The following is a 9,746-nucleotide window of genomic DNA, read 5'->3' as shown; positions in this document are numbered from 1 at the left end:
AACAACAACAACAACAACAGTAGGTTTTGCTGATATTCAGCAAGGAAATCAAAGGTATCAAATGGGGAAATTAAAATATCTTCAACTAATAATGCTGGCAAAACTGGACTTACCACATTGAGCTGTGGTGCTGGAGAACAGTATTGAGGGTACCATGGGCTGCTAGGAAAACAAACAGATTCATCCTGGAAAGGGTTAACCGGGCAGCTCCTTGGAGGCAAGGATTTTGAGGTTCTGTCTAACATACCTTGGACATGTTATAAGAAGGGAGAAGTCCTTGGAGAGGGACATCATGTTTGGGAGGGTGGAGGGACAGTGCAGGAGGGGAAGGCCCTCTATGAGGTGGATTGATTCAGTGACTGGGGTAATCGGGATGGGTGTGTCATAGACAGTGCGACTGGCATAAGACAGAGCAGAGTTTAGGGCTGTTGTCCATAGGGTTGCTGTGAGTCACAAGCAACTCAAAGGCACATAACAACAACAACAACAACAACAGTAGGTTTTGATGCCAGCGAGTGCTATGCCTCCCACCACATATTTGTTTCTTAGAAGTGTTTTGCTCATTCACGTCTCTTTCTTCTCCAAAGAAACTTGACAATTTCCCTTTTGATCTCCTTAAAAAATGAATTTGGTATCTGGATTGGGATTGTGTTGAACATGTTGATTGGTTTTGGTAGGATTGCCATTTTCATTATATTGAGTCTTCCTATCCAGGAACAGGGCACTTTTTTTTCCCATTAAGCTTTTTATAATGACTTGCAGAAATGCTCTATAGTCTTCTATGTATAGGATTTTGTATCTTTAGTTAGGTTCACTTCCCTCTGTAAGTATTTTATAGTCTCTTTCCATCCATCTTGAGCTTTACAATTTAATATTAAAATATTTAGTAGTTAGGAATTCACTTTAGTTTTTTAAATGAATGGTACAGTTTAGTATAAATAATAAAGGACTGGAACTTGAACAAAGAAAATAGAAACACTCTATTTAGATACCATAATGTAAATCTCTAAAATACCTAACCAAACACATGAACAAAATGTCCAAAGAACCAAATATTAACTTGATTCTGACTCACAGCCATCTATATTAGTTAACAATGTGACATGGAACACACTGCACCACTAGGGCCAGGAATTATTTAATAACTGAATGATATTTTCTTTCTTCTACTTCCAGCTCCACTTCCACATTTATAATACTCAGTTAAAAGCTTAGTAGTGCCTTCAAAATGTGCAATTTGTTGTCTGATCGCTCACATTCTTTTACCCCTCTCTCTGCCAAAGTAATATACTTTTAATAAAGTTGGTTTCCAACTTATGAATTCTAGTCACCCATTATTATTAATGGGTCTGGGTTAGATGTCCAATTGATTTCTGATTGCAACAGTTGACACAAATTATCTATTTCCTTCCCTTTTGTGTATAAATTTGAATGATAGTGGCATTAGCAGATCTTTCTTGTATGTGTATGGATATTATTCTGTCACTCACTACATTTTATTTCACGATGGATCTAGAAATTGCTTTTTTAACTATGAAAGTGACGCTGTTTTTTCTCACCTTTTCATAGTCCACACAATAGATCATATAACTATCTCATTAAAAATGCCCCGTGCCAATACATCTCATATTGCTAATACCTACTATGTCAATATTTATGTGTTCTATTTCTTTCTTGACACTATCTAGTTTTCCTACATTCTCGCATCTCACATTCCACTTACCAATCACTAGTTTCTTCTTATTGCCAATGTCAGATGGATCTTGGCAGAAAGTAAAAAGTTCCAGAGGAATGTGGATCTATGTTTCATTGACTACACAAAGGCATTTGTCTGTGTGGAGCACAACAAATTGTGGCTACCCTTGAGGAAAATGGGAATCCCAGAACACTTGGTTGTGCGACCAGGAAGCAGGGCTCAGAAAAGAGCAGAGAAACACTTCTTGGTTCAAAATTAGGAAGGGAGTGTGTCAGGGATGCATCCTGTCTCTATAACTGATCATTCAGGAAGCAGGATTTCTGAGGAGGAATGTGGCATCAGGATTGGAGGAAGGCTCATCAACAGCCTATGTTATGCAGATAACACAACATTGCTTCCTGAAACTGAAGATGACCTGAAGTGCTTGCTGCAGAGGATCAAGGACTATAGTCTTCAATATGGATTAAAGCTTAACATAAAAAAATAAAAGCAACAACAGAGATTCTCACCACTGGGCTAACTGGAAGCACCATGATAGAGAAGCGATTGAGGTTGTCAACAATTACAAATTGTTCAGCTCCACAATCAGCACTCTTGGTACCAGCAGTCAGGAAATAAAAAAGATGAATTGCATTGGGGAAATTTACTGTCAGGGTCCTCACCAGAGTGCTGAAAAGCAATGATGCCAGTCTGGAGACTAAGGTACACCTGATCAAGGCGTACACAACTACTTGGTATGCATCAGAGAGCTGGACAATGACTAAGGCGGACAGAAGAAGAATCAATGCTTTTGTGTTGTAGTGCTGGAGAAGAGGCTTGAACATGCCATGGACTGCCAAGAAAACAAATAGATCTGTGTTGTAGAGGATGAAACCAAGTATCTCCTTAGAGGTTAGGATTTTGAAGCTCTTTCACATGTTCTTTGGGTACATGGCCAGGAGAGACCTTGGAGAAAGCTATCAAGCTTGGAAGGGTGGAGGGACAGCCCAGGAGAGGAAGACCTTAGATGAGATGGATTGGTACAGTGGCTGGGGCAATGGGGAAGGTGTGTTTGAATTAGTGATACTGGCTCATGACAGGGCTGGGTTCATAGCTGCTGTGCATACGGTCACTGAGGGTCGCAGGCAACTCAATAGCACACAACAACAATAAAGATGTCATAGCAATAATAATATTATTGGTCTCTTGCAATTCAGTCAATTCTGCCTTTGTCAGGTTTTGAAAGCTGTAGTAGGAGTGGCATCTGCTTCCTAAATAACATACCTCTGTAAACTCTATGAACTTTGATAAATGTCTATAGTTGTAAAGGGGTTTCAGGCCTTTTGCTCAAAGGTTCACTTTGAGTTGTGCTCGACTCAAAGACAATCAACAACAACATATATAAAAGAAAGCAGGTTGTCTCATTGCTAACTTTTTGAGTGCCTTCTTGTTGCTATATCCTGTCTAATAGTAACTTTTGGAAGGAGGAGTGGCATCCACTTCCATAATAGCTTGCCTCCAGAAACCCTATGAACCTGGAGAGAGGATGAAAGGCACCCAAGCGTCAAGGAATCTCCTTTAGAGGGTCTCTATGAGTCGCCTGCGACTCCACGACACTTAACAACAACAACAACAACAACAACAGCAACAACAATAGTAACTTACTCATAGCCCCAGCAGGATTTTAGAGGCTATAAATTGCAAAGAGAGGTGATTGTCCATCTTTCTACCTTGCACTAGTGGGTGCATCAAACCACCTGTTTCTGAGGTGACAATGCGACTCCTTAACCAATGGACTATTGAAGAATACTTAACTTTTGTTTGACAGTCCAATACAGCACATTTTTAAATGAAGTTTAGGCTGATTTGTGTAGAGGAAAGGAAATAGTTGTTTGAAATATGCTTGTGTATAAAGATCAGGAAACAGTCATCTAAGAATAATAATATTTGTGAAGTTATCACCTCAATTTTCACATTCAAAGCTATAATGGATTTGGGGTAAAGTTTCTTGATTGTTTAATTCAGAGAGAAAATGAACAATTAATTCCTGGACATCTGCCATTGTTATGACAGAAATCTTATAAAATATCTCATAAAATGGGTCCTCTATATCCCTGTATTTAATAATCCAGTATGCACATAATTAAAAGTTCCAAATCACCATTACACTGAAAAAAACAGAGCATATGACTCTTTCTTTGGTCTGAAAAGCCACACTTTCTCCAATGTAACTAAACAGACAGAAGCTACATATAGCAAGCGACATATTTTTATGTATATATGTTTGTAGTAGCTGAACAAGAACTGAAGAAGAAAGAGGCATCCACGTATGGATGCTTGTAAAAAGAGCAAAGATAACGTGAAGATGGCCATATCTGATCTTTACCAATTCCACAAAGCACAGCTATCAATGTCAACAATACCAATAATACAAAACCAATTCCCATGAGTTCAGACATGTCTCCCATGCTCCTGCACCTCTCTCTATTCATCACTATGCTATTTTACTGCTTTACTGAGTCCAGAATCTCATGGAATAACTCACAGACCACACAGAACCGTATTGGGGAAATAAAAATGCTATCATTCTGGTTAGTAGCAGAATACAGTCAGAACAGCTTCCAAAATCTGTTCACAGGTTTCTCAGACTTGAGACTTGCTGCTTTTAGGCCAGTGTTACAAAGTTCTCAATCCTGTGAATTACTGTCCCTGCACCCCCCCCCCCGCCTCAACTCCAAGTAGTCCAACAAATCTGGGCCAAGGCTCTTAGCTCTGGTTCCAGTGGTGTAGCAGATTCAAATCCCACCTCATGTCAGTTCTTTGGTTTCTTGCTGTGTGGTTGCCATGGCTGCTGCTCCTGTAGGTTTCCCTACTCTGTCTTCTTGAAGGACTCGTTTGATTCTCTTGTTTTCTGTTTTGTGGTAGTGAGTTTCTTCTTTTGCTGCTGGATACTCTCAATTTAATGGGGAGACTAGCCAATCCTCTTGTGGATAGTCCAGCTTGTCCTATTCATATATTCTTTCCCATCCACTTTGAAAAGTCAAATTCAATGGCTAGGAAAGCTATTTTGAACACTAAACTTTTATTATCACAATGTGATGCTTCATAATTTAATTATCGTGAACAATTCCCACAGGGTATATTTGAATGAAATGATTTCATCCTTATCTATAAAACAGAGCTGCATTTCCTATGTACTCTTTAGATACTACCATATTATTCATCATCAATTCCTTATTTGGAAAGTTGGTACAATATGTCTTGGAATTATTCAGAGCCAAATTTGATAGGTAAAACAATGCTTTTATATACCCACTGCAGGCAGTATAAATAAGAAGCTTGTCACTGAAAAATCACTGAATTATACATATCATCATCTGTAAAGCATAATTAACCAGAATAGTTGTATACTTCATGTTAAACTTGAAATGAGTAAGAAATACAAATTTTTTAAAAAAAGAAATACAAATTTGAGATTTTCTTAAGGCAAATCAGTGTATTGCAAGCTTAGGGTTTTTGTGATTTGATTTCTTTACAGAAAGATAACTAGATGTTTGTAAAGACACTCTACTTTTAAAACATTCCCCTATCAAATTACGGAAAAAGGAAAGGTTGCCAGAGCAGCGTGTAAGCATATTGGTCAATCTAGCTTGATTGCTTTCCTCCAGCAATGGGCAATTTTAATTTCCTATCACATTTATAGTCATCATATTTGAGAAAGGGCAAAATAGGTTAATGAAATCATTATAATTTCATTCAAATGATATATATTTTAAAAGCTCAATTAAAGAAAGAGGTACTAGAGTACTATATTTTATTTTGTCTTATAGAGACCATTGCAGAGTAATACTCATAAAAAATACTAAAAAGCATATTTCCCAATGTAAAAATAAATATGAAGTCATTATCATCCCTAAATAAGCCTATAAAGTAACTTTATTGTGAAAACAGATATTTTATTGAAAATACATTTATTCATTCACTTAATGAATACATGTGTTATCAAATACCTACTTTTTTTAAGGTAGCATGGCAAAGTGGTTATTAAAAAGTGTGGGGGTTTAGACTGAGATATATTTTTTTAGCTTCTTACTTGCTAGTTATTTGATTTCTATTAAATTAATAAAGGTTTTTCTTTGTATTTTATCATCATCCTAGCTCCTCTCACTCAGGACAAGCAACATTCTTGACAACATCCAGCTTGGTCCCTCATTCTCATCCCTAGTCCCTCCCTTAAAAAAAATTACTACTCCTGCAGGGTACTGCAAAAATGAATCAAGTTCTTCATCTATGCTACTATCTGAACATCTGCTCTCGGTCCAAGCACCAGGTAAGATAATGAGAGAAATTAAATGATAATGTCCCTGCTTTCTGGAAGCTTATAACCTTGTAAAATGAATATGCAACCATATTGTATGACCTTATTTTGAAATCTTGGAAGAGTGTCTCTGAAACAAATTTACATATATATAAAATTATGACATTTGGTTATAAATATAGTAAAGAGCTCTGCCTGTTTGAGTATTTTCCCCCCCCTTCCCTCCAGTTAATGACAAGAATCCAGACATTTCCTCGCTTCCTGGGTAGGGGAAGTTGAAATTATTCCCATTTTATTCTTATAGAGACACTGTATTTCCCTGAGGATTCAAGTTTATGGGGGTGTATTTTATTAGTCTATTCACCCTTCAGTATGTGTGGAAGAGTCCTGCACAGATACTGCTTCAAAAGAACTTGCTCTAAGGATTGCATTTAGCTGATAGCTTTCAGCCACTGCATCTTCCATTCTGATGCAGTTTTTATAGGACAATGCACACTCTCCATGGGCTACTCTCAACTGAAGATGGAGCTTTGATGAGAGGCAGGAGAGTTAAGACAGCGGCTGATGGGGATTGCTAACAAGTCTTTGCTTGGATCTTTCCATCAGTCTGGCCAACTTTCTGAGAGATACACTGTATTCTGAGAATTTATTTTCCCCCATCTGATTCTCTCTTTTTCCGAATACAGATGTCAGGTACACTTGGTTGCCTGAAGATTCATTTCGTCATTCCTGCTACTTTCTCCATCTATCCCTCAATGTCATTTCCACCAAGAAATTTCTAGCAGTCTAATGCTATCTCTATGTCTGTTTCTGGTAGTGTTTTCACAAAGCCTTTAGTTTGTGCTTGTTTTATAGGAACCATGAGGTCTGGAAATCAATGCTGAAGTTTACTTAGTTTGATAAAGAATAGCACTTATGAGTTTTTAATATTCATTTAGATTTTTGGCATAATGATTTTGTATTTATTTGCAGCATGATGGTTGCATTTAAGAATTGCATTTAAATATTGTATCCATTATTTTCCTTTGCTCTTTTTAACTGTTTATTGCCATTTGAACAGGACTATTTGTCTGAAAATTCATCTGCCATTCTTCCCCGAGGATTTGAAACCACACATTAGGTTTTATAGAAGAATTAAACGTAATATAAAATATTCAGCTGATTTAAAGCAAACCAAACAAAATAAAACTATTTTAAAGTTATCAGAATTTTCATTGCATCTTAGATTTTCGTGAAAAGAAAAAAGAAAATCCTGCTTGAAACAGATTTCTTCTTTTCCTAGGATCAAGTAATGTCTAAGAGGAAACGCAAGCAATTACAAAACACAAACAGAAACAGAGCACAGAGGAATGCTATCCGCAAGAGTAAATTAAAAGTAGACTATTAGGGAACTTTAGTGGCATGGACTATAGGGTACTTCAATGCTCACTCAAAAGGTTGAGCCTCTTGGACATTTCAAATCTACCAGCAATTCCACGGAAGAAAAATGTACAATCTCTTCTCTTGTGATTTATAACCTCAGAAACCCGATAGTATATCAACTGTGAGTTGGTTCCAACTTGACATTATTGCGTTTGATGATCCTCCAAGGCCTGAACTAAAGTCTATCAGATAATTGTACTTCAGGTAGAAGGAAAATAATCTCATATAGTATGTTCTGAAAATAACAGTAATTAGACGCTAAAAGTAAGACAGAACTACATAGAAGAGAATAGTGTTTGAATTGAGAGAGTAACTAGGATTTATGCATTCTAATTAACATCAACATAGAGAGAGAGATCAGCTGGCCCAGTGGACAGAAGGCAATGCTATCAGGCCGATGGTGAGTGACTTTTAATCTGCAGCCCTTGGGTCTGTCTTTCGTTGTTTTTGTTCAGACATTCCTCTGGGTGGTATGGCCTGCCTGGTGTACAAATTGCTGTGAGGCTGAACACTGTGACACTGATGTGTCAAATGTGTTAATGGCTGGTTACCCAAATACGGACGGAGAGTCGGGTGGAGCTCCTCAATTAAAACAAGCTTGGAAGGAGGAGTGGCATCCACTTCTGTAATAGCTTCCTCTGGAAACCCTATGAACCTGGAGAGAGGATGAGAGACACCCAAGCATTGAGGGCTCTCCTTCATAGAGTCACTATGAGTCGCCTGCTTAACAACAGCTTAACAACAACAATTTCTTCTAATGGGCAGCAGTAAGGTAAAACCAGATCAGTCACTGTTAAGTCAATTATGTTTCATAATTGCCCATGTGCTACAACTATGTTCTATAATATTGTCATGGCTATGACCTTTGAGATGTGGAGCACTGGCCATTCTTTGGAGATTCCACTGGGTGGCTTCGATCAGCCGGACTTTCAGATAGGATGATAACCTTAACCATATGTACAACCTAGGAACTCCTAGTAGTAAGGTTGTTCTTGTCAAGTGTCATCAAGTCATAGGCGACTCATAGCGACCCTATGAATTAAAGTCCTTCACACTTGTGTGACTTTCATCCTTTCTCCAGGTTCATAGGGTTTCTGAAGTCAAGCTATTTACAGAAGTGGATGCCACACCTGCTTCTAAGTTTGTTTTAATCGGGGAGCTCCACCCAACACCGTCCACCATAGGTAACCATTACCACATTTGACACATCACAATAAGTGAGAGTAACTTCACAGTAGTAAGATAGACATAATAATAATATAGGTTTCAATATGTGTGCATAACACACTGTTTAAACTTTAAAAAACAAATAAAATGGTGAGTATAGCTTTCAACATTATAGAACAAGAAATGAAATAATACAATAATCAAATGAATTCATAGAAGGATAGTGGGACAGAACTGCAAAGAAGGGCAACATTTGCTTATCTGAAGTTAAGTTCTACAGCAAAGTAAACCCATAAAATGCAGACTCATGATGTTTATTCTGTCCCTGTCAGAGAAGATCACAACAAAGCATCTTACATTCTTTTTAAGTTATTTGATCAATTTGACATCTAAAAGCAAAATAACCAAGTAAATGAAATTGGATATTTATATCATTCTATATACTAAACTCAATTCCAAAGAAAATAAAGGCATAAAGACTGATATGAAATATAAAGTTATAAAACTTTTAGAAGTCAACCATTTATAAAAAAATCAGCATTTATAAAAAGAGGAAATGGAGGATAGAAAAGAATTGAGATAAAACAAAATACAACAGCATAAAGTAATAACTACGTGATGTAAAGGAATTCTCATGGCTTAGTAGAAGAAGCTGCACTGCTACAATTCCAAAGGCTCTGGTTTCAATCCACCAGTTCCTCTGTGGAAGCAGGATGGACAGTCTCCTCCTGTGCAATTTATTGCCTCTGAAAACCTGCTGACAGTTCAGCTATGCATTTGTTCCAGTTCTATGGCACACATGGTTAGACAAATTAAAATTGTTGTTCTTCAATAGAAAAAGATGACAACATGAATAGAATTTATGATGTCTAATAAAAAGTCTATAAGTAAGTGAGAGCTAGAAAAGGTATACAAAACAAAGAACAATGTCTGAAACTAATTCATAGAAGAAGTTGTGATCATATTTTTATTCTAAATTACAAATCTGTTCAAGTATATTAGCTATGAAAGTGAAATCTGAAACCTTTATAAGGTACCAATAGACATTCTTTAGAAACAAAATGATGATTTTTTATGTTATTGCTATGTGCCATCAAGTTGCCTGAGACTCATAGTGACCCTATGTACAACAGCCCTATACTCTGGTCTATCCTGTGCCAATCT

This window comes from Elephantulus edwardii, unplaced genomic scaffold (assembly GCF_000299155.1).
Source record: "Elephantulus edwardii isolate Elephantulus edwardi_28Jun2011 unplaced genomic scaffold, EleEdw1.0 scaffold00034, whole genome shotgun sequence".
Lineage (NCBI taxonomy): Eukaryota > Metazoa > Chordata > Mammalia > Macroscelidea > Macroscelididae > Elephantulus > Elephantulus edwardii.
This window is presented reverse-complemented; position numbering follows the sequence as displayed.